The sequence below is a fragment of the Aquila chrysaetos genome, chromosome 1, assembly GCF_900496995.4.
Source record: "Aquila chrysaetos chrysaetos chromosome 1, bAquChr1.4, whole genome shotgun sequence".
Taxonomy (NCBI): Eukaryota; Metazoa; Chordata; class Aves; order Accipitriformes; family Accipitridae; genus Aquila; species Aquila chrysaetos.
In genome coordinates, this window is record NC_044004.1 from 16,638,643 (window position 1) to 16,664,062 (window position 25,420).

The 25,420-nt window shown below is 43.2% G+C and overlaps 1 protein-coding gene across 4 annotated transcripts in view; it reads left to right on the forward strand.

Annotated features, from left to right (window-relative positions):
* The first annotated feature begins 1,317 nt into the window (after window positions 1-1,317).
* Window positions 1,318-25,420, forward strand: part of C1QTNF7 (C1q and TNF related 7) — a 51,640-nt gene continuing 27,537 nt past the window's right edge. The window contains exon 1 of one of the 4 annotated variants that reach the window (XM_030027369.2): window positions 1,318-1,648. The gene's annotated coding sequence lies outside the window, so the exon portion shown is untranslated. Of the gene's footprint in view, window positions 1,649-16,592; window positions 16,964-25,420 lie in introns of those variants that run through there. The other 3 variants (XM_030027359.2, XM_030027347.2, XM_030027379.2) reach the window with 3 other exon arrangements.

Below are 25,420 nucleotides of genomic sequence, written 5' to 3' on the forward strand. Positions count from 1 at the left end.
CTCCCATCATTGGCAGCAGTATTTTACTTATATCGATTGGACGCACAGGACTGTTTTTTAATTCTCAATTTAAAATATGAAATACTTAATATTTCAGTGTAATGTAAATTAGAACATTCAAATTAACAAGATCTTTTATAGCCACTTCACAAGTGGCATTTTGTCATTGACTTGTTTTGTCACAGAAGATCCATTTCCTCTGTTAGAGGCATCAAACACCTTTGAAAATTTCAGTCTAATGATTCCATCTTCACTTACATTAGTTTTGCAAGAAAATATGGCTGACAAAACCAAAGTCACTTAATAAAAACTACAGTAAACCTTATGTCACCTTAGCATCAGCACGTCAGTTGGATGTATTTCCAAAAGTGCTGAGTGATTTGGGGCACAGTCTGAGGTAGGCTTTTCAGCACCCTCATTTTTAAACAGAAGTTTGTTATGCTACTAATGTGGAAGCTCAAAGACTGGAATTTCTCAAATCACAATAATGTTTTACAATTTGGCTTTTTGGTTGCTTGCTTTTAGCTACTCTGCAGAGAAAACTCGTATTTGCAAAAGGGGGCCTTTTCGGTCAATTCATAAATGCACACCACGTGTCAACCATAACTGATTGAAATAAATGCCTTGCAAAAAGGAGGAATTTGACATGGGCACAAGCAACTCTCCTATATGAACGACATTTCGCATGCTTCACTATCTTAATTTGAGCAAAGCAGAACAGAGCCATCCCCACTAAGTGGATGCCTTTGAAAACCATGCCTCTGTTATTTAAAGCCTGACAGTGTCTCCAAAGATAGGATCATTGCTATGAGTGTCTTTTGAAACTATCCAAAATCACAGGTTTGAAACTCTCCAAAATCAAGAGGTTTGGGGTTGTGCTCAGCCATGAACCTCAGCTTGGGTGTCCCAATCACCCCGTAAGAGGGGCACCTCGCATTGCGCTAGCAGAGGAAGCCGAGGAAAAAGCCCTGGACCTGTTCCCGAAGCCTCAGACCAAGGACTAGTGCCTCTAAAAATACTGGGAGTCTTTTGGCCAATTTGAGGACCAGGGTCCTTTGGGATCTCTGAGCACTTTATGTATTTGAGGCTGTTGCTTCTTCCTCCACTTTGAGGCAGATGCTGCTCCTCCCAAATCCCACGCTGAGGGGACTACATGCCAGAAGCAGCATGATTTTTTCCTCTTCTCTGTGTCTTTACCGAGAAGGAGACAACTTAGCCTACCATGCTTTCCAAAGATGATATAACATTACCTTGGGGAGGCTATGCCCCAGGTCCTGTTAGGACTGTCATACCGCTTCAGTCTGGAGCACATGCTTGCTCCTTGCTCTATGGTATACGTTGAGCTCCTTCCAGCAGGAGTTTTACAGCAAGCTCACAGTTGCTTTAAATTAGAAAAGCTGGCAAGTGGCCGAGGAAAGGAGTGGAAGCTTATTTAGCCGAGACAGACAGTTACAAAACTCAATACAAGAGCATCTAGCTTCAAATAAGTTTTCACGAAGTACATTATCTGTCATAGCAGCATTTAAATTTGTTTTAAAGGATTTTGAATCACCAACAATTACCTGTTGGTTTGAATTTACAGCTCACTGCCCAAACGGAGCATGTTGCTTTCCCTGAAAAATCCGATGGCATCTACTCGAGTGTGAAGGTAAGTTACAACTGATTCACTTTCCCATTCTGACTTCTCTGAAATGCATTTGAAGAAGGGAATGCAATAGAGAGACCTTTCAGAAAAATGCAGATTTTTGCTGGGATACATGTGATTCCATTAGAAATTGACTGTAGTAGGGCTTCAGTGAAATCTGTTCATGTATCTTGTCTTGTAAGAGAAGAGTAATAAACTTGGACATTTATGCACATAACATTCCTATCAGAAAGTTACCAAACAGACTTTTTTAAAAATGAAGGACACAATTTTCTGGCAAAAAAATAGTTTTAAATGTCTACCTTTCACAGGGTTTACGGTGATTAAATTGTCTAAAATCTTTTGAAATATTTCTCTCTATTTAGCTTTAATCTTACATTCCATCAGCTCAAAATGGAGATTATTGTTTTTTTCCCTTGTGAATGATTCCAACATCATTCTAAATCTTCACTTTAACCTTTGTTGCTATGGTTTCATAGAAACTTGTTTTTAAAAAAAAAATCTGTAAATACCAAATAAATCATTTTGCTTCAGGGTTGTGCTCCTGCAAATTTAAGCTCCTGCATTTAACTTATTAAACTCTCACAAATATATCCATTTGTTATTTTGTTGGGGTGTTTCTTCTGTTTGGCTGTTTTTTTTCAAGGTCATTTAACTTTTTGTGCTTCCACTGCTACCAGCAGTATGCTTCTTGCCTATATGCAGACTGGGGAGAGAATGTGTGTTGTTAAACATAAATGAAATGCTGAGCATAAGTGATTAAACACAGCCTTGGTCTGGGTAGGTGAGAGTGTACATGGATTAACAGTTTCTTGCTCCCCTTTTTCCCCTGGGTCTCTGGTTACCATTACCCAGGCGAGGCTGAGGCAAGGCTTGCCTGCATGCCAGCTGTCCAAAACCCGATACTCACAATGGTGGCTAATTTCTCTAACGCACTCACTTTCAAGGAAATGATGAAGCTTTTCAGGCTGAAGTTTTAGGAAAATATGGGTGTGAGCACAGCATTACCCACAGCCCTTGGAGCTGTGCAAGCTATGGAAATTCGCTAACAGCAACCTGTTTCAGAAATCATACAACTATCGTGTTCTATAGTGTGCTGCATTAGAGGCAGAAAATCCCTTCTTCCTATAGTGCCTGCTCCTTGTCTCCCCTGGTTTGGAACAACTTCAGCTGTGCTACTGGAGCAGATTTCCCCTGGTGGGAATGCAGGGCTGTCGGTCCCCCTGATGCTGTGTCCCCACAGGCCACGTTCTGCCTAAGTACTGCATTTAAGAGTAGAGAAACATGGCGCAGAGAGGGCAGGGCAAAGGGTTCGGAAAAGCAAAACTGGAAGTGGATGAGCTGATATGCCTGCCCACTGTCACAGAGGCAATCCTGAAAGCCTGGTTCCCTTTGAAGCTGCCCCTGGGTTAAGTTTTGTGCCAAGTGGGAAGCCCACCATCAACATCCTTGCTGAGCTCTGAAAAGGTAGAGCTAGGGACATCTCTATCAGGTGTCACCTGGGTGAGGACTACGTGCCATGGGGACTGGGAGGTGTATTCCCCTCTCTTAGTGGTTGCCTATTCCTTGTCCTTCCTCCATGATACTCCACCGATCTGATGGGTAGGTGAGAGTGAAGGTGGTGAAGGCTGGTCCTGCTCCATATGGCTTAATGACACAGGAAACAGGATGGTTTCTGAAATTGAGTATCATCTCAGCCACAGGGACTGCTTCTGGCTCAGTAGCAATAACAGGGAGTGATGCAAACAAAGAATGTAGTGTTCGTATTATTTCATCCTCTCCGTCTTCTCCACACTTCACTGTTGCACTTTATGGTTCAGTCACAGTGGCAAGGTGAGAAGGTAGATGGAAACCCACATATAAGCGGTGTCCTGAGGGCTGGGTTTGAGCGTCTGCAGGAGAAAATCCTCTGTCCCATTCACTGTGATAGACCTGACTTATATCCTTAATTCTCCATGACACGTCCATTCACAGGTCTTTCCCATACACCAGTAAGCCTAATTTCCAGAGTCCTTAAACAGGTGCTACAGCAACATTACGCATACTGTCATTGCATGATCAAATAACATCCATGTTACAAAACAGACACATTGCAGATGATAAAATGACAACTTAGATTGACCAGAAAAACTTAATCTCACAGGGGAGTGAAAATCCTAAGGCTGCAACCTTTTATACAAATAAGAGTCATTAAAATATACAGTGTTTCTGATTCCTAGAGGTTGCTTGTCACAGATATAAGACAGGTCAAACTCCATTTTATCTGCTGAAGTGGATTCTTTGTTAGTCGAAAGGACAGTAAAGCAATTATGTGATTGCCTTGGCAGAGAAACCTAGAGGCTTTGCAGGCTCATCTTCATGATCATACCCAGAAAATAAAGGCTGCAAGTGAGATAATTACTGGCCAGATTTACATTTTAGTTACAGGCATCAGGCTGCAACTGTGAGCAAAATGTATTCATTTCTGCCCACAGTCTCTTTAAAGTAAGAGGTGCAGATCAGTAGGGTAGTTTTTATGTTGGGTTGAAGAAGAAATCCAGATTCCTCTGATTTCCCAAAGCTGAAATAAATTGTTCAGGTTCTTCATAAATTAGGATTCAGTTTTCATTTTGGAAAAGCAGTGTGAATCTGTTCCTGGGTGTCTAGCCTCAAGTCTCATCTGATGTTGGATGCAGATGGGAAAGCTCAAAGCAATGAAGGCAGAACTGCAGAGGACCTGACTCAAGTTTTCAAAGATACTTTCCATTTTCTCTAAACCTTGGGGTGTGGGGGGATAGGACCATATGAGCAAACAGTCTACACATTTCTGTGAGGTGTATCCGTTGGGAAGGGCAGAACTGTTTAGTATAAAACCAAGTCTTATCACAGAGGATAATGGGGACCGTTTTAAAAGGGGAAGAATAGGCTGTGCATAATGGGAAAAAGATCCTGGCAGCAAGAGGTATACAGTTATAAAATAATCCAGAGGGAAAGAGGGGAGAAGTCTCACTGGCTGGGATGTTTCACTTAGTCTGGGCAAACCTAGAAGAAATCTGTGGGGAGTAATCTTTCCTAGGCTGAGAGATGTGAGAGTCCATATGTTGTGCTGGCTTAAATGTATTGGCTCGTCTTCAGTCTATCTACTGGATTTGTCTTCCTCATCTGTGTATCGCATCTCTCAGACCCGAATGGGGTGCAGCTTACAGAAGAGGAGGCCAAATCTCGAACAAGATTTAATGGAGATAGCTGACTGTGTTTGGACGCCATCAGGCCACCCATCCTATTTTCAGCCTACGCTCTCCCCTTCTGCTTTGGAGAGACCCCAAACCCAAAATCAGACACCCTGCAACAAACAGGAACATCTGGCAAGAGTCCGAGGTTAAAGCTGGGGAAGGAAGGGAACTGTTCAGTAAGGGGATGGGTTTTTTGGATGTATTGTAATTCATGCGCTCTGTTTTATTTCTCTCAGTTTTTGCTACATTCTTTCAATAAAGATATTTTTCTTTCAGGAGAAAACGAGAGTGGAGAGGGTATTAATAATGGAGGTGGGACCTGAAATGTAGTTTAAAAAATGTGCAATAAAAACAGGGAGTGACAACGCTATAAAAACAAGGAGTGCTCAAAGGGCAGAGCTGAAGAGGTGTGTGTCCAGCCTGCTCGCCCCACCTCTTTCTGTTGGTCTGATGGGCCTTGTGGCTGGGTCCAGGCCAGCGTGGCAGTCCCATCACTGCAGCACAGGGGGACCTGATCTGTAAGCTGCTGAGAGAGGGACCTTCCTTTTTTTTTTTTTTTTTTACCCTTTGGAAAAAAAAGTCATCTGAACTTTTTCTGGATTTGTCCAGGAAAACTCTCCCTTTCTTGGAGGGAGACGCTCCTTGTGCTGGAACACGTGTCTGCTATTCTCGCTAGCAGTTACGACTCAGGACCAAAAGTCTTTTCCCTTTTCAGCAGTCTATGAAAACTTGATGTTACGCCAGCCTTGCTAGCCCCACACTGAAGTTCCTGCACAGCACTGGTCTGCTGCATTTCAATGCACCTGGGGATTGAGCCCACCTCCCCAACACATCCTAGACTGCTATTTCCAGTCCTTTTTCACTGTCACTAAACAGTGGATGTGGCTCTTTTGGAACTTAGCAGAGAAACACCTAGGTTACTCTTTGCATCCATTGCTTATTCTAGACACCATGTTGGTATTTTTTTTTTACAGAGCAATTGGCTCCTTTGAGTCTTTATGAGCTCCAGCTCTGCACGGATGTGCTCTGAAAGTTATCTTCCAGAGCCTGTCCTTCTTTGGTCCCAACTTGAGAACAGCCTTGATCACAGCCCTGCATTAGCAACCCTCCCAGTCCCACACATCTTTACTTGTCTCCAACTTCTCTTCAGTTCCTCTACCCTTTTCCTCCTGTAAATTACCAATCTGGTATCCTCCTTCTCATAGCCCTTCCATTTTCCTGGCATGTCTGTGTGTTTACCCAGGGGCTCCCTCTTTATCACCTCCTCACAGGGGGTTTCTGGGGGGGCTCTGCCGGCAGTCTTTCCTCCCCGAAGTGACGGCGGTCAGTGGGCTATCCTGTAACCCCTGCGCAAATGATGTGGCAAAGCACTCTCCAGCTTCCTGAGAGCTGATTTCCCAGTGGCTGGAGGAAGACCAAGGCTGCTTTGGCCTGTCTTGAGTTACTGTTTCTGTTACTCAGTGCAGACATTCCTGCTAGAAAGGGGCAATACATGTCTACAGATGACCTCTGAGCACCAGCTCTGAGGTGGGGTAGGAAGAAATTCTTCCAGGGAGAGGTAGTGATTTTGGGGGTGGGAACAGGATGGCCAATACTCCAGCAAAACAGTTCCCGTAAAGGCCTGGAGTCCAGGTTACAGCTCCTGCTCCTCTCCTGGAAGAAGGAAATTTTCACTTCTCTCCCCAACTTGGGTAAAGAAAGAAAAAAATTTCCTTTCCTGATTCAACTTCATCATCATCAACGTCATGTATCCGAGTGCCCTCCATGGGAATGCAAAGATGAAATAACATAGGCAGTCAGGCAGAAGAAAACACCTTAGGCAGGACAAGCAGGATCAGTGGTCCTGGCTAGCTGTGCAACAGGTTGTCCTGCTACCTCTCCCCTCCCTCCTGCACCCCCAGAGTGAGCAGGTCCTGTCTGCCCAGGGCTGGCCCCTGGGTCTCCAGAGGGGCTTTGCTGCACACCCAGGTCCATGGGTGTGCGGTGGGTATTTTTTGGTTTCTGTAGAGGAAGGGTTGCATTTCACTGTATTTTAAGCTTTACAGCTGGATTACGCTGCTTTACATTGGAATGGGGCTTTGGAGGCTGCATTGGAGATTGCCTTCAGCTTTTTAAAGGAGAATTGAGAGTTTCCTCTGCAGGACTGGCTAGGATGGCTCCCTGCACGCTGATGGGCCACACTCCTCAGTCCTGATTTTGTAGCATGCTTTGGGCAGAACTGCGATTCAAAATCTCTGTGGGCAGAATTTCTCAGACAGAAATATGTGTACTTTGCACTGTGTCACACATGAACAGTGCGTCTTGCGCTACCAGGAGGTGTCCACCCTGTAGGACTTGTACTGTACAGCCGGTCTGAGAGCATGCACTGAACCTGTCTGGGGTTTCTTGCTCTGACAGATCTGATAGATTATTGGAAAATCTTGGTTAAATGCGCATAATCCTCAAACCCACTTGGAGAAAATATCCAGGCAGAAAAAGAGGGCATCTTGGGAACAGGAGCTGTTAGAAACCACCCAGCATTTTGGTTTATCCCTTTCTGCAGGCAAGCTCTGTCCTTGCGGATCAGGGCTGCTGTCCAAGAGTTTTGATTGCCAAATGCTGGAAAAAAAGTATCTGACTGGTGTGTGTAAAACATCTGTTTCTGCAGCCCAATAGGGCATGTATTAAAACCCTGCGGTGAGATCCAGCCCACACTGAAGTCAAAACAATCCTCGTGGTTCCCTTTGGGGGGTGCCGTAGGGGGATGCACAGACCTGGTCCTTCGTGGGTGCAGCTCCATGGATGCCATGGGTATATTTAGATTGCTGCATCTGGCAGGATTTAGCCCCAGCTTTCCACTCCTGCAGATGATGGCTTGTAGCCAGGAGGGTTGTTTTCACACCTCCTGCACGAGGTGAAAGCCCGTGTGAAGTGCTTTGACATGGCGTGTCTCTTGGCCGTTTCCAACCTGCCGCGGCAATCAGGAAGTTGTATCACCTCTGCAAGGATACGCCAGGGCTGTAAAACATCTCCGTTCCCTCAGTTAGCACGATTTCCTTCATCAGAAGGGGTCGCTGGGCCGCTTACTGCCACCATTGCTCACGCTTCAGTGACCTCTGCAGCGACTCTGGCATGAGGTTTGGATTCCTTGACTTTAAGACTTGATGATCCCATAGCAGAAACAGTTTCGCTTGCATGGAAGAACTGCCAAGACACCCTTAAAAGGAAGGCTCTGCCGAGCGCACGCTGCTGGAGATGCTCGCCACTGCTCCGACCCCCCCAGAAACCATCCTGAGCGGCAAGCCCGGGAGCAGCTGTGCACCTCCCCTGCCCCACCGAGCCCCCGCGCAGAGGGGAGAGGGCCTGATCCTTTCGGGCCCCGTGGCCAGAGGTCAGCAGGACCGTGCCCTGGTACCGAATCCCCCCAGCGTCAGAGCAGCACGGCCAGCCGCTTTGCTGTATGTGCCTCCTTTCTAGCGTGTCAGCGGAAGCAGATGTTTCTAATTTATCACTAAAAACAAACAACTTAATCCCCCAAATATGCAGCAGTGGGGGGTGAGGAGGGGCCCTTCCACTTAAAGCTGATTTATAAATTGGATAATTAAGGTTAATTTGTCCATGAATTAAGCAAATATGTGTCAGATATTGTTACCAGCGCTTCCTCCCTCTAATTTTTGCAAGCCCTAAACATCCAAAGCCTTTTCAACCTGCGGCAACGGGACACGGTCCTGTTCCGCTGGCCAAAAGCGGCTGGCACTGCTTCCTTTCATCAACAGCACTAACACTTATCTATTTAGGCCTTCAGAACGTTATCTGTGTGTAATAGCCGTTGCAGCCCTCCACTGCACGGGTGCCAAAGGCAGGCCTCGGCGGCAGCTCCAGCACGGCCCTTCTGCCTTTTGAAGACATCGTTTCAGGCTGTTCTGCCGGGGAGCGAGGCCGGAGCGCAGCGTGGTGCCCGGGCAAGGCCGCCCTCGGCGCCCCAGGCAGGACTGCGCCGAGAGCTTTCACAGACACCGCCTTCGCTTCGCTCCACGAAATGGCCGAAGGCCTTAATGGATAGGGGCACGAGTCCAAACCCGTTCCAGATAAGACTGAGAAAATTATTGGGTTTACCTATGTTGTGTCAGTGCTGGAGGCCGCAGCTAACCTCGGAGCAGCTGTATTTCAGCACGTGCGCGTATATCGAGCCATCCAGCCTACAAACAATATATGGACCCTGCTTCTGCTGACAGCTGCTTCAGACCACCGGTTCCTACTGCTTACAGCTTGTGTTATCATTCGTTAAAAAAAAGGATCTTCTCCAGGCAGCTTGGCACCTAGCCACAGCACGTCTGCTATGCACGGGCAGCGCTGAAGTAATAGCAATGCAGTAGCCTTAAAAAGATCTTCATACCTCCTGGAGACTCGGCAGCAACGCCGGCCCGGTTCTGCAGAAGGACAGAATTTGGGGTCTGCTGCTGGAGGTCTCTGGACCTTGGGCATCTGTGAAAGGTGATGGGAAAAGGCAACCCCTACCAGCAGTAGGATGGTCGAAATGCCTGGGCATCCACAAAAAAAGAAAGTATCTGGTGTGGGAATGGGAGGGCATCCTCGTGCAGGGCCTCAGCTGCCCACGGACCCCCCCAGGGTGCTGGGCTGGGGATGCCAGGGCTCAGTGGGACTGGTCCCACATGCTGTGGGTCACTGCGCAGCCGGGAATGGGGTGCTCAGGGAGGCAGGGGAAGGGAGGCAGGGTTCATTAGAACAGTGTTACCTGAACCCCAGGGGTTTACGGGTTTATTACCTAAGAGGTAAAACAGGAAGAATACTGAGCTCAATCTGCAAATTGCTGTGCTAAACCTAGCCCTGTTACGTAGGAAATGGACAGCTGTACCAATTTCTTCAACTACACCTTTAAAAATAGGATTTAATTGGGTGTCCTCTCCTGGTAGACACTGCAGTGCTCCTCATTCCTCATAAGCCTGTGCCCCTGCTGTAGAAAGGGACTCACGGACACAGGCCGTCCCCCCTGGGTCTCTCACACACAAGAATAAGACCCTGCAACCCCAGGCATGTGGGTGCATGTACTGTAGCCATGGCATAGCATGCTGCTTTTGGAAGTTTGGTTTTTCGGGTTTAATTGCAGCAGCTGAGTGGGTTGTAAGAAAATGCAAAATAGCCTCATATACAGCTTTCTGCTAGAAATTAAGCCTTACACTGGAATGGTGATAAGGCTGTGGGATGCTGTTGCGATGACCGGTGCTCCTCTCCTCAGCAGTCTTTTCTGCTGTGAGTAGCATCTCCTGGGGCTGGAGCAGTCCGGAAATCCTTCTCCTCCATTATTTCTATTAAATGATAGGATTAGATGATGTACCAGGATTGCAAGGAACTTCTCATCAAGCGCAAATGTCAGGTAGGCTAAAGGAAGGAGTGAGAAGGAGAAAAGAACAACAGAAGAAGAACAGAAGGAAAGCAGAATTAAAGTCAACAGCAGCACTAAGAGCAGGAATCAAAGCCCTCAGTGCTCTGCTCCAGCTACTACACTCCCGCCCCTCCCATACACAATATCCATAAAGTGATCTGGGAAAACAGTGGGTTTGAGAAGAAAACTGAAGACAACTGGAACAACACTGAGCTTGAACAGAGCTGAAGCAATTCTATTTTTGGACTAAACAAAAAAAAAATTTAACTCAATCCAGACAAGCCTGTATCACTTCAGCAGTTGTAAGCTACATGCAATGAGACCACCAGCACCAGTTTATTCTGCAAAGCTGCAATCTGCTTTTCAGTTTTGAAGCCTTTTCCCGAATGAAGAAACCATATGCCATTAAATTAGTTTGTACCAGTGATGCAGCCCTTTTTACTTCTTGCAAACTGGGCTGCTCTTCAAATGGTGATATACACTGTAAGTGGCTTCTTCTCTACCTAGTTAAAGAGGTGCCTGCCTTCATTCTGTACCCATGAGGGATGGTCAGAGATACCCTTGTGTCAGTAAGCTTTGCACTTGCAGGAAGAAGACTGGTTGCAGCTCATTGCAAGAAAAGAACATTTTTCTTTAATGTTTTCAATAGCTTGGTCTGAAACAGCCTCCACCTCATTCCAGACATGATAAAAAGACTGATGAATTTGAAAAGGAAAGCTGTCTCAAATTTCCAAATGTATCTTGAACGTGATATTTTGGGGCAATGACTTTTGTTTCTGACTGTTTTTTCCAAGGTTGTAGAGAAGAAAGGGTTACAGATTTAATTTACAGGCGATTTGATCTGTTGCAAAAAGGACCATTTTCTTAAACTGTCAAAAGATGAAACATAATGTTTTACCATCATGTTGAAGGTACATGAGCAGCAGATTTTTGATGGGAAAGTGACACAAGCTACTGATAGAAAGCATGCTTTCTAATTCCCAGGGAGTTTATTTTGCCTTCCTACCTCTGAGGAAGTAGCAGTAGTTGAAATTAGTTTTGCTTTTGGCTAAAGATACACCCCACAATGTAAGAGAGAGAGAATGTCCTTGCCTCAAAGGATCTCCAGGCTTCATCCATGTTGTCTGACCTCTAAAAGGCAAGGCAGTTTATTTAAAAAATCCTTTCTGACCCTCAAATGGAAGATCACACAGCTCCTGAAGTGCAGGCTCAGGACATTTGTATCTGAGCTTGAGATTTGCTTTTGATGGGTTTTAATGGTATGTGTTGTTGATGTTCCTAAATTATATAGCTCAGTGAAGCATTCAAAAACAAATGTTCAGCCCCCATGGGGTATGGCAAAAGGCCTAAGGATAAGCTTTGATGTGGATATAAAGCCATGGTAGCCATCAGGTCCCGAGTCATCTTCCAGTGGCACCCACGTGACCAGAAAGGGAATATATATGCTTCTGCACATTTTTGAGCCAGAACTTCAGCTGGTGTAAATTAATTATGCTGCCTTTGCAATCAATGCAGCAGTACTGATTTATATCAGCTCAAGATCTGGCCATTCAGATTTCAAGACAGAAATTATACAGACAAGACATTACACACTACAGGTTTAAAAAGGAGATTTGCTTTTTACATATTAATGACACATTAAAATTAAAATAAATTACACATTAAAAAGTCAGATTTCTTCCTTTTTAATGTGCAGTTTGAAGCATCAACAGGAATTTGCAGCTCCTGAGTTCTTGCCCGTCATTCACTAGTCCCTATACTAGCTGAGACCACGTGAACAAGTGGCATTAGCATCTCACCTTAAGAGATATTGCTGCAGTCCTAATTTGGCTGGCTTGGCAAGTATGAGCAGGTATGCAGCACAGTGTCCAGGACAGGAGTTGGCAGTATGGGACATCCACATATGGGTTGCAAAGAAGGTTAACTGGATCACTCCAGGAAGCAGAACAAGTCTAGAATAGATCTGTGACCCATGCTATATTCTTTTGGGTTTTCTCAGAAGTAATATATCGTTTCCTAGCTACATGCCATATATATATATTGGTGGGACCACGTATAAAACAGTATTACTCAACAAAAGCTAAATGTGAGATTGAAGTGTGAGGGCCATGCATATGGGCCACTTGTTTAAACATTCTCATTTTCGTTCTTGTCTTTCAAGACAAGACTATCTTGTCTTTTCATTCTTCCCAAGCCCTCCTTACGTATGAACTGAATTTCAAAACAAAAATTGATTCCAGATGTCTTAAGTATATTTTTCCAGGCCTGTAATTTAAACAAGTTACAGCAATACTCACCTTCACACAGTTTTTGATCATTACAATATGAATTCTCACTGACAGCAGTGGAGAGCATGGGGACCTTTCCTGGTTTCCAAAACCAGCTTTTACTAATTTGTATCCCATTCCAGATTGTCAGAAGGGCTGTGTTTTAAGGAGAATCAGTCATTTGATGATCCCTAGCACAGCTGCCCACCACATGTACAGCAGCAGCATTAACACTTTTTAATTTTCCCCCACTTTCAGCTTCAGCACTGGAATCCATTACATAGCTGGCATCTCACAAGTGCCGTGTTACTTTGCCCCTTGCCTCAAAAAATGATCTGTAATAGCAGGTTGGCTATTAATAACTAATAGCTAACTAATAGCAGGAATGGACAGACAGCTGACAGCAGGTAGGATGCCAGCCCTGAAAGATGACCACTCAATTTCTTACTCTGCCCAGACTATGTGATCTCTGGCAAATAATGTCATCCTTGTGCCCTAGGTCGACATCTGTAAAATGAGATATTATTTTTGGCTTCCATGCCAGATAAGTATAAACAAATGATTGGGTGATCAGATATTGCAATAACCAAGAGTTTGTAATTACCTGGGGTAAGGGATGCAAAATCCCTCTAGATCATAAACATTGAGTCAGCTCCTTGCTCTTGGGGGTAATGGAGGTCAGGTGTGCTGTATGGAATGGAAAACCCTGAATAATAGTCATCATGGCATGTACTGCAGAGACAGCTGCCAGCTGATTAGATCTGCTTTGACCAAATGTTGGATGAGATGAACTCCAAAGGTCCCTTCCAACCCAAATTACTCCTGTGATTCTGTTCTAATGCTGCACCTCTCCAAATACATCCTCTTGGAGCACTGGAGATCATGGTGCACACCCTGAAGCAGCACTGCAGGAGACAGCCTGCCTCTGTCAGGGACAGACCAACTAAGTCACGATGGACTGAACTGATTCAGAGCAGCTCAATGCCTCCACTAAATGTACTTCTGTACTTGTGGCCCCAGGCTAATCCTAGAAACAGTGTAAATGCGTTTAGGTAGCACTGTGCCTCCACGGAGCCAATCAATGGTACGGTTTATCTCCAGATGGTAATGAAAGTTTACCATATTGGGAAATATGCTTTCTAGTTCACATTTACCTGTCATGTTATCTTACATTGCCACTGAATCACTGTTTCAGTCCTTCTTGCCCAGTCTGTACGTGAAATAATGAAACTGAGCTTTGTGGTTCCTATTGACTGTGTATCTTGCATCTCTCATGAACTAAGTGTGGGCTTTGTAAAAGCTGACATTGGAAATAACAGCTACTGGGATGTATACCCCTGTGATGCCCAAATTTTTTAAAGCTGTGAGTAAAATCAGACAATTTCAAAACAAAGTCTGATCAAGGTCATTTAATGGACTGTGTCACATCAGACACAGGGACCCACTTTCTCAGGGTCTCAGAGGTAATCATACAGCATCATGCCAGCAAGGCAGTGCTCCCAGCCCACGGGCAGCACAACCCAACCAATCTTCTGGGCAGGTGTTTGAAAGATAGATGAGAAACATAAGACTTTAGTTTACAAATGAGGGTCTACACTTCTACCAGGAAAAAAAAAAAAAAAGAAAAAAGATTTTAAAGTTTTTGATGTGGTAGATCATGACATAGACTTCACCCAACAAGTCTCATACATTTCTGTTTGTGTTATAGCTTCTGGGGTCCTGGCCAAGCTTCCACTTTCACATACACAACTGCGGTTGTAACTGTGACCCTTAGTTTGTGAACTGTTTTCTTAACTCCTATATAAAGGTCTGTGAATGCATATGCAATACTCAGTAAAGCAGATGGTATTTTCAGAGACTACTGCTGCCTCCAGTTGTGAGACACGATTGCACATGGCCACAGTAAAACGCAGTGCCCCAAGGCTTGCAGGGCTTACACAGCTGTGTTGTGGCTGAAATGGGCTGGGGAAGAAATGACACCGTCCATGCACAGGGAGCTGCAAGTGCACTGCCCCATGGCTTGTTACTTCCTCAGGGGAAAGCCAGATCCCTGCGGCAGAAACAGTGTCACGCCTGGGGGTAATTAACTGGTGCTCAAATTAGTGGTGTGTTTCACATGTCCATGCTGAATACAACACGATTTGGTTCTCAGAAGTTAGGTATATATTCTGCTTGCCTCAAAACACTTCACAAAGAAGCAGGTAATAGGTCCCAAGCAGTTTTTGAAGTTCAGCCCTTTGCAATCATGGACAGAAAGCTGGATGGGATCCCGATACACCCCACTCGTGGGGCTGCTGTCTGAAACCTGGGTGTGTGCGAGTAGTCCTGTGTGCCAAGTGTGGTTCCTACAAACCGGGTCACAAGGCCTCCGCATTGTAAAACAAGATTAAAAGTCAAAAATCCCAGCTATTTTCTAAAAATAGAAAAGTTGAACTGGGAGAGAGGGAGAAAACATGTGCTTGCTGACGGCTCAGCAGAGAGGAAAGAGGTCTAGCATGGCAGGTGACAACAGGCTCACCCCTGTATGGCACGGGAGATCAGCACCGACCTAGGTAAATAAGCCCCAGGTATGAGGCTTGAGCCCACTGCAGAGAAAAGGTGTTTTGGTATCTGAAGAACAATACTTGCACCCACACCACTTTTAAAGCAACAGCTTTAAAATACGAATTTTAATTTAAAAAAAAAAAATCGATGCCAATACTTTGACTTTCTAGATATACATATATGGTTTGATAGTGCTTCGTATTTTGAAAACGTTAGTGGAGAAAGGGAAGGGGAAAAGAGCAGGAAGAGCTGAAAAGAGTAAAAATTAATTTATTGTAGACTTTGAGTTTCAGTATTTGACAAAGAAAGGGGATATAAATGGAAACTAACTGAAAGTGAGACTTCTCTCATTCAACACAATATATCACTGCTACTAGTCAGCTACAACTGGGAGAGACAATTTAATTACCAATAAACAACTTTGAAGTTGTACATGTGTTTTAGTGTCTTAATAAAGTTGCAAAAACCAGAAACAACAACAAAAGCTGAACCCAAGTCTGAGATTCAAGAAAAACCTTGATAACACACTTATAAAATGTGTCGGGGATTTTTCGAGTCCGTAGTCATACAAGGGGAATAACACACTAGACAAAAGAGACCATTTGATCATTCTTCATTAAAAACTATTATTTCCTTAAGCTAGAAATGCTCATTAAAAGTTTTGAGCGCTTTTTTTTTTTTATCTTTATGTTTCATAAAGCCAGGAATATTGAATTTACAATATTTTAAAGTTTGATTTTAGGCTGTAAGTTTGTTTCCCTTTTTCCCTCTTGCAACCAAATACAATGGAATGAATGAGGACTTTGATTTTCTTTCTTTCTTATCTCTTTGCTACTCCTTTTATTATGCCTAAAATATGGGAGTTTTTTTCATCCTCTCCATAAAACCTCTGTCCTCATTGTCTGGGAATTGAATGACTATGTTTAAAGTAATGTCTTTATTCTTGTAAATATAATTTTACAACGGAGCAAGGAAATTCTTTTTTGCTGAAACTTTACATTTACCTATTTTAAGCTACATCATTATCTTGCTTTTCATATTTGTCTCACTATTTGTTCTAGTGAGGACTTGTTCCAAAAGCTATGCTTGTTTTTATGAAGTTTAATAAGTTTAAGTAGAACAAAGGAAAGAGAGAGAGAAAAAAAAGAAGTAAACAGATCTTTTGAAGGAGAAAAAAAAATATCTGAAAAACACTCATTTTGCTTGCAGGCAATTCATTGCATTTATGATGTCTGAAATGCTAAACTTCAGTCTGGGTTACATTTCCTGGCTGAGATACAGAGATTCTCAGAAAATTGAGGTTTGAAATAGAAAGTCAGCAGTAACCTCATCTGGAACAGAAGGAACCTCAGCAGAGGGGACAGAGCTGAAAGCGCTGCCACTTGGGAGCTGTGAACTGAAATAGAGAAGCCCGTCATCTTTGTTTTATTTTTAAAATAAATGTGAACAAAATAAAAGCTGAAAACACGCACTGTGTTTGCATTTTGCTGTGCCTGCGCTGGAAGCATTGCTCACATACCCTACCGGTACAGAGCATGACATGCCACAGTTTCTGCGCTCCGACTGCTCGCTCTTATGTTACTGCTCAAGTATGCATTCAGAAAAGAGCCAGCAGATATAGTAGATTTATTCTAGTTGTCGGGGTCAAGGACTCCTTTTTTTTTTGATTCAGCTGAGAGGGAACTCTTCCTTCATAACGCCAGACAGGCTTTCTGCTTTGCAGTCTACTGTCAGTGTGCACCACTGATAAAAAAACATGTGTGAGTGTTTTTAAAGGAAATTATTTATCAATCCAAAGCACCGGTGAGTTATGTGCTGTCTCCAGTGCCAAAGTTAGCGGGCTTTCAGAAAAGCACAATATCTGCATGCACTGCAATTCAGACTCCAGCTGCTGGAAGCTCTTGCAAGCCATGTAAGTAAAGGGCTTTATTTCACTGAAGCAAACTTCATATATTCTCTTGCCTCATAAAAAATCTGAGATAATCTAAACTTGAGATGAGTTTCCTAATACTAGTAATGTTGTTATCTTGCTGTTGCTTTGAATAATGCCTGTGTGTTGGCACAATAAATAACTAACTTACCTTTCTAGAAATGTTTTGCTTGTGAGTAGTGTACGGAGCAGAATCTGTACGCAGCTCAGGCAGGCTCTGTTTGCTTTTCTGATCGCTGACCATTTCTGTTCTGTTAGTGATTGGCACAAGAACTCTGATTTGTTCAATTTCTTGTTACTCTGATTTCAAGGACAATGGGAAGCTGGCAGGAAAATGCAAAACCTGTGCAAAGGAAAACAAAGAGCAGAAGGGTAGATTATAAAGCGGCGTCAGTGAATCCAGAAATGGTGTGTAACCCCCATGTTGAACTTCTGGTCTTGTGGGATTTTATACGCTTTATAGTGAGGTTTAAGAGGTCACAGATTATGTGACTAAGAGGAACATTAAATGACAGAAGAAATATTTTGATTGCTTTATAAAGTGTATCTTGATGTTCATGCTCATATTTAAGTTAATCACTTTCTGTATGGTTATTTGGAGTTCATTGCAGGGGATGAATCAACTTTCTCTGAGCTTTACAATGTAATTTAATGTCAAGAAATATTTCCTTGTTCTCTATGCAGTTCATGTACATATTGGCATCGATAGGCCTGGCAGACAGGCATCGAAATCCTAAATTTTTCTTGTCTGTGAGGTCGTCCCTCCCCTTTTGATGGCTGCCCATACACAGATAGGGTGATAAATGAATGGAAACTGGCTCTTGTGCCAGGAAGCTTGATTAGCTCTGCTGACTAGGTACAGGTAGTATTAACCTGAGACAGAAATTTCGTGCACTCAGGGTTCCCGGTATCTTCCTGTCCGGAGAGTCTCTAGCCTCCTTGCATTCCTTGCAGCCTTTCCAAAAGCACCTAATCCCTTCTGACTTTGCAACTTCTATTTAGCTCACACATTTTCCCAGTTCCCAATAACTTTTAGCAGGTCCTTCCCTCCAGACCCACACATCTGAAAGGTGCATACTCTGCCCTCCAACCCTCATGGTGGAAACCTGGCACATACCCACAGGGCAATACAAAATTACACGCTGACACAATCGCCTCTTGCATCAGGTGCTCAGAGGAACGCAGACGCTGCCCCAAAGAGCTTACTACCTCTTCCAGCCCTCCTGTTGACGTTCATTTCCATGGCAATGCAAGATCCACGTGGGTAAAGGGGCACTGTCCATTCAGGGAGATGCCCACGGTTCACTGAAGTCAATGGGAAGGCCCTCCTTGACTTCAGCCAGGCAGTCAGACCTGGGTGCCAAAATAGCAAAGAAATTAATAGACACGCAGGACTGTGGAGCTGCAGCGTGCTGCTCCCAGTGAAGCTGGGGTGTCACCTCCCTGAGCAAGAATGGGGTGAGGCTCCATGGAAAGGAGTTTGCAGGGTGATAGCAATCCTATTTTGAAGGTGCATTGGCAGGAGCGAGTCAGAGATGTAGCGGATCAGTGTGAAAGTCAGATTCCTCTGCTGACGGAGGAAGATGATGTTGCTTTTCAAGAGTGTTTGGAGAATGACAAAAAGTTTAATTTTCAGTACAGAGATGGGTAAGAGCTGAGGTAACTCTGTTTTTCTTTCTTTGCAACTCAGCTCTCACATACCTACTGGTGTAACTGCACTCCAGGGAGAAAACAGCAGTTTGTTATATTTTTGGAATTTATGTATATGCATGTGTTCCATTAGTCTCTTGGCAAATGCATCTTTTGAGCTCTAAAACTTTCTGAACCTTTCATATAGTCCTTTGCTTTGAAGCAACAGATGTCTGTGATAAGCAGATGGTTATGGCTTTGAATTTTAACATCTTTAAATACTTTGTTGTGTATATTTTATGGGGAGGAATGTACTCTGTCTTACTATGCAGAACTGATGCATTAAATGAAAAGTATCCATGTCTGGATGCTTGATGTCACTTCCTAGCTTGCAAACCAATAAACCACATGTTTTTCAGGATTATTTGTTGTGAGGTATTTTCATCCCTTTACTCAACTTGTGTTTTCAAGTTACAAACCAACTGCAAAATACACTAGTCTGATGTGAGCTCAGACAAAGCAAACGAGCAACAAAAAGAGTCAGAGGAGCTGCCTCGCTTGTGAATTGCATTCCCACTCCAATGTTTACTGTGAGCAGGCTGAAATCTTCCTCTTGCAGAATTTCCCAGAGGAAATAATGCATTACCTATAGAAATAACCAAGAAAAAATATTTTGATCTTTCTTATTCTAAAATTTCATTTTTCAGGAGGTACAGCTATGAAATTCGATGAGCGGAGAATCTAAGAACATAAGATCTTAGACCAGGAATAAATTTGGGAACACAAATGGAAAGAATAAATCTCAAATAAGAAGATAACTCTCATTTTCTTTCAAGGAAAAGAAGCCAGATAAACAGATTTCACCCAAATGTTTTGCTATTGGATATTCATTTACTGCTCTAAAAATTATAGTTCTTTTCTCCCTCTCCACCTTTCAGACTTGAAGAGTTTGTTTTTTAAAGAAATCTCTTGAGACAGCCTGTGACATGCATGAACTGTTTAAACTTGAACTAGTTGTTCTTAAGAATGGATTATTGCACAGATTGTCGAAGGCTTTGTTAATTATAATGACATAAGATATGTTATTACATGGACTCAGAGCTTACACAAGGCACCAGCCTGACTTGAAAGAAGACATATGTGTCATTTCAACCAAGCTCTAGAGTTTTTGCCTCCACCTTTGAGAAGCAACGGGGCTGTTGAAGGGTTCGTGGTGCTGTGGGGATGCTAGAAGAGCTCACTGGTGATGCAGGTTATGCTCTTTCCCTCCCTTTTTTCCCCTCTCTCCATTACCTCTGAGAACCTTTTCCTTTCTCCCTTCTTCAGGATACAGTAACCCCTAATGCCAGGCTGTCCCAGAATACAGATTTTCCTCTTTTTGCACCTCAAATCAGCCTCTCTTTTCTCCAAAGCACCATGGCTGATGTTCAGCCTTTCTGGAGAAGAGAAAGCTTGGGATGGAGAAAGGGCCTGATGGGGACGGCATGCCCCAGCACAGCTGGTGGGCCAAACTGTCCACTGTTTGGACTTCAGTGGCTAATCCCCATCTCTGCAGGTACAAGCAAAGAAGCCCACATGTAAGCAAAGCACGCAGGCTGCTGACCCTTGTAGTCTGTTGCCCAAGGCTCATGGCTACTTTAATTACTGCCTCGACTAGCTATGCATTTCCTGGTGGTTTCCTCACCCAGATGTCTTCTGGGACTGGTCATTGCCCAAGACAACAGTGGACTAACAGAATCATTAGTTTGAACAAAGAGAGGAGTTCCTTCAGTTCCACTCTAAAGTTTTAAGATCTCTTCTGTATCCAATACTATAGGGTTTTAAAGAAAAAAAAAAAAAAAGAAAAGAAAAAGAAAAAAGGAAATTGTTGAAGGGTTCTATTTTATTGTCTATTATTTGACAATATGAGGTTTAGAAATCTACATACAAATGAGGAGTTGTGAAAACTTCTGATTGATGGGCTGTCTTTCTTTCTGACAATTCTAATTGTTTAAAGGCTGCAAATGTTCCAATACTTCAAAAACTGCAGGCGGTACTCTGCTACCTGACAGCAATGTAACTCAGAGAGAGGCTCTCCTAAATAAATCCTCGCAATGATATGAAGAGATTACATTCTGATGCGTGCCAGACTTCTCTTGTATCTATCTCAAGACCTCTCTCTCTGTGGAGCCCTACTATCCATTACTGGTCCAGTGCAACACCACAGCACATATGTATTTATTTCTCTGAATACCACCTTTTGGGCTTACAGACATGAGGACTGAGGCAAGACTCAATGACTGTGGAATTGAGATCATACTAGAAGCCTGTGAAGATACAGAAAACTGAAGGTAGTTTTCCTGAATTCTGGAAATATATGTCCATCCATGGCTACCCATAAATAAACAGGCTCTTTGTAAAGAGGGAGAGAAAACAGCTTTTAATCCTTGCCATGCTGCTGTGTGCCTATAGTCTTCCCATAGTGTCAGAAGCAGAAACAAACCCTTTAAACCTGCCAGAAAGCTCTCAACCTAAATGTTGTACAAGACAGTCAGCAAAACTGACTGCGAAGGACCTAAGTAGCAAAACATCCAGAAGTGACCAGTATGGAGAGCTGACACCAGCTACCATTACCGTGGTTCGGAAAAGCTCTTGGCAGGCAAGGAAGCAGTGCAGTGGCATACCAGTTTGCAGACGGAAAGCTAGTCTGGAAGCTGCTCTAAGCAAACTGCTGCAATGGAGGGTTGCAATCCGAACACGGCCTTTTTGCCTGTAGGAAAATGAAACTGCTGGAACAGGTATTGTCATCCTTAGTTATCAATAGCTGTTAGCTAATGCAACCTATCTTTGAGTGCCCATTTCTGAAGTTCAGTGAAGTAACTAACATTCTTGATATCTTAAATGCAGTTGTGGGGAGGGAAAACTGCTTGTGTTCATATGCCAGAGGGAATTACTTGTGTTATATTTCTAAGCTTTCCTCTGTGGCTTTTAAGGTGTTTCCTGAAATCTGCAATTACATCCATGTAACATCTGCATCCAGCTTTTTCTAAAATAACAGTGGAGCAGACTACGTGGTAATTAAAACAATTCTTTCTCTGAACTTCATCTCCCTTTTGGTTCATCAGCTGATGCTCTAGCAAGTAGTTTCTGCCTTGAGGGGCTGTTGATAGATAGTTTGCTGAGATAGCTCGGTATCTCAGCTACCTTGTCCCTGAGAGATCCTTGATAACACTGAGAAAAAAATTCAGTGTTCACCACGAATTGACTTTGGCAGTTATCAGTAGTTCAGATCCCTGACAGCACTGAAAGCCTTTGGTGGAGCATGTGGGAAAAGGTGACAGTGGAAGGAGTCAAAAGAAAGCATTGGGACTGTTTGGGGGTGTTTGTGGCAATGGGAAACCTGATTCAGCATCACAAGGTTGCAACAGCAGGGGCACTGCCAGCACACCCTGATCACTGCCTCAGTGCACGAAAAACCTCCCACCTACCTGCACAGTGTCATTAGCATGTCCCCTGAATCTCCTCCCTCAGAGGAAAAAATTCAGACTAGGAAATCCTACAGGATTACCAAAAATCTTCAGCGTTGAAGAGACCAACAACAAAAGTGTCTGAGCATCCCAAATGGGCAGAATAATTCCCAGTTACAAAGCTGAAGATTTGGACACTATGTGATCATGCTGGGTTGACCATACCATGGCTGCTATGTTCTGCTCCTTAAAGAAAATGCTCTGTATTCATGGCCATTCCTTGTTCAGGAAGGAAAATGTTCAGATTCCCTAGTCAGACTGAGCAGCAGCAGTCACAGAACAAGAGGATAAGAATCCATATAAACTGAAAATTAAGGTTTTTTATCATTATAATTATTGACAGACACCACATACTCCTAGATTTTTGTAATCTACAAATGGGGAGTCATCCTTCTTTTATCTATACTGCTTTTGAACATTATTTAAATTCCTATAGCTCAGGTGGAAACAAGAGAAAAAAAACTTTTGGAGGTTCCTGCTTGAATCAAAGTAGTTAAGGCCAAGAAGAAAGACAAAAATGAACACAGTACCTGTGGGCTTTGACAGGTGACTTAAATACACTGTTTTTTAAGAATAGGCATGGACTCAACATGTGAGGAAAAGAGTCATCCTCATGTTCATCTTCCTGGTTGAAAAGAATGATAGCTTAAGACAGACAGCATGCAGAGATACTTGAATGAGGATGTTGCCAAAGACCATCCCAATAGTGTATCTATGCTGTGAATATCACACTTTAAATTAGTCAGCAACAGCTATGTCATCTTGATTTGCATGCTAATACAGATGATGCAATAAGGCTCTGGAGACATGGCTCCACAGTTAGCTGGCAATAAATTTTTTGGCTTTTATGAATCACTGAAATTTCAAAACTCTCAGGGGTGTATTTCTCTGACTTTGCACCTTGCCTCTTAAATGAAGAAACATCCCGCTGTGGCCACATCTATGACATCACCTCTTCAAGGAGAAAAGGATGCCACACTTATTGTTTCTTCCTGAAAACAGCAGGTGCAGAAACAGAGTTTTGGACATGTTTCACACACATGAGCTATGACAAAAGCTTGCTCATTATCAGCATTCTTTTTGAGAATAAGCCTATGTTATGGTTGAAAAAAAGCTATGTTTCAGGGCTTGCTGGACCCTGAAACAGAACACTAGACCTTGTTCCAGAAAAAAACAGTTCAGGGAGAAATATGAAATGCCTTATCATTAAATGAATGTTGTTTCCAAGACGGTCTCATGGTAGAAGGTCTTTGAGCTACATGGCTATTTCCAAAGTGTGAAAGGACCCTGGCTCCTTGCAGACAAGGAATTAAACATGAAGGTCCGGAGAGGCACTTCTGCAGATGGGGTGGTGGTGACTGGTGATCTCCCTCCTTATGGCAGATGAAGCGACATGTGGGTCTTTTGACATCTCTGTCCCCCTCAGTGTAGCCCTTTCTCACTCTTGTTTTTTCCCCACAGAAAGAGTTAAAAAAACCTCCTCCAGTCTCTCCTCACTAACAAGGAATTTTTCAACGTAGGATTATATAAATCATATTTTGCTAACATTTATGGAAGTTATGACCACACTTCTGTGGTCAGGGCTGTGTGTGTATCTGTTCATATTGATTTCACTGTAATGCTAGCTTGTTGCCCCTTGTAACGAGGTCTTAAGTTTTTCCCTGTTGGCCTGCGATGGTATTTTCCACATTATGGGTGTATTTTCCCTAAACTGACAGTGTGTTACACATTGTAGCACTGTATCCCTTTGCTATGCCTTTGAGGGCTCAGCTTTCATACAGGTGCCCAGTGCTGTTCTTGGAGTTCATGCTCTAATGCAGACAGGATGGTTGGCTAATTTCTGCTTCAGATGGCTTCTACCATCTTTTCTTCATTGCTGCCAGTGTTTTCTCTTGCTTCCCTGGGGACACCAGATGCATCTAATGAGTCAGTTCCAGCTTCCAAGCTGAAACAGATCATGGACAGCAGCCATGTGTTGTTCAGATGCTTGCATGGGAGGGAGAGATCTTTTTCCTTTTTCTCTTGCTGAACCAATTCACTCAATAAGAACTTGTTTCAGATCAAATTGGCATTGCATTTAGCTAACTCCAACCTTTTCTAACTTTCTCCTTAATTCCTAGCTTTTACTATATCCTAAAAGAGGATAGTTGACTTAAAAGAAAACTGGTGCCTGGGACAGCGTACCTTGCTCCCAGCTTAAATGATAGGACAAGAAAAGTGTTTAAACCTAGAAGTCACAGGCTGTAGCTGGTGAAAAATAAGACAACAGCCAGAGACATGCTTCTCCCCAATGTTGCATAAGTAGATATAACGTATAATGTACTGCAACATCACAGCAGGTCTCCCAAATTGAAAACAAGGAGGAATAAAAGACTACCATACCTTGGCTCTTAAATCCCTGAATGTGTTGTCTGTGTTGATTAGTTACTTTGATTTGTGCTTCCCCACACAGCTCATTTTTCCCTTTAATAAGAGTTCGGCTTGTAAATTGTCACTTGGATTGATAGTATTTGCACCAAACAGTGTAATTAGGCTGGAGTGATGGAATATATTACATTGTTTGTTTTCCATTATGTTTATTCCAGATGGTTTTTGTCACTGACTCTTTTTCTGAGCTGGGCTGTTAATAAACATAGGGTAAATCTAATGAATAAATTTGCTGTGTTTGGTATAGATCTGTGATGGTGGCTGAGATGGGGTTATGCCACTAAGTAATGGGCTGTCGTTAGAACTACAGAAATGTTAATTCTCGCTTACATATGAGAGGGAAATGGAGCCCATGGATAGCAAGGGGTTGAAGAAGATACTTATGTGGGGTTTTTTCCTTTAGAAGACATCCATTTGAAAATTAAACAGGTTATGATGAGTTCACAGTCATGGTGCTTTATTGCTTCTCTGGACAAGGGAAGTGTTTTATGGTAAAGCTACAGAGTGGGTACCTGGGTTCAAACCTTTCATTGCTGGAAAGCTCCTCTGTGCCCTCAAGCAAGCTGTTTCAGTCTTTTTCTCAGTACCTGAGCAAACACTTCTTTTCTTCTGCATTTTAACTGTCTTGTCTCTTCAAATAGCAGTTGTTCAAAGTCCCTGCCTAGCCTGGAGATGCAAAAAATTATTTTAGAAAGAGAACTGGAATATTTTGGAGAAAAGAACTCCCTATGGAATGGAGACACAATGTCGAAGTCTACATGGCACCAGGACTTGTCTTAATCTGTTCATTTGCCAAAGTGGCGTTGACTGGAAAAAAAAGAAAGTCGTGACAGCAGACCTTGGAAAAGTCATATCACTGAAGGAGTTTTCCAGTACT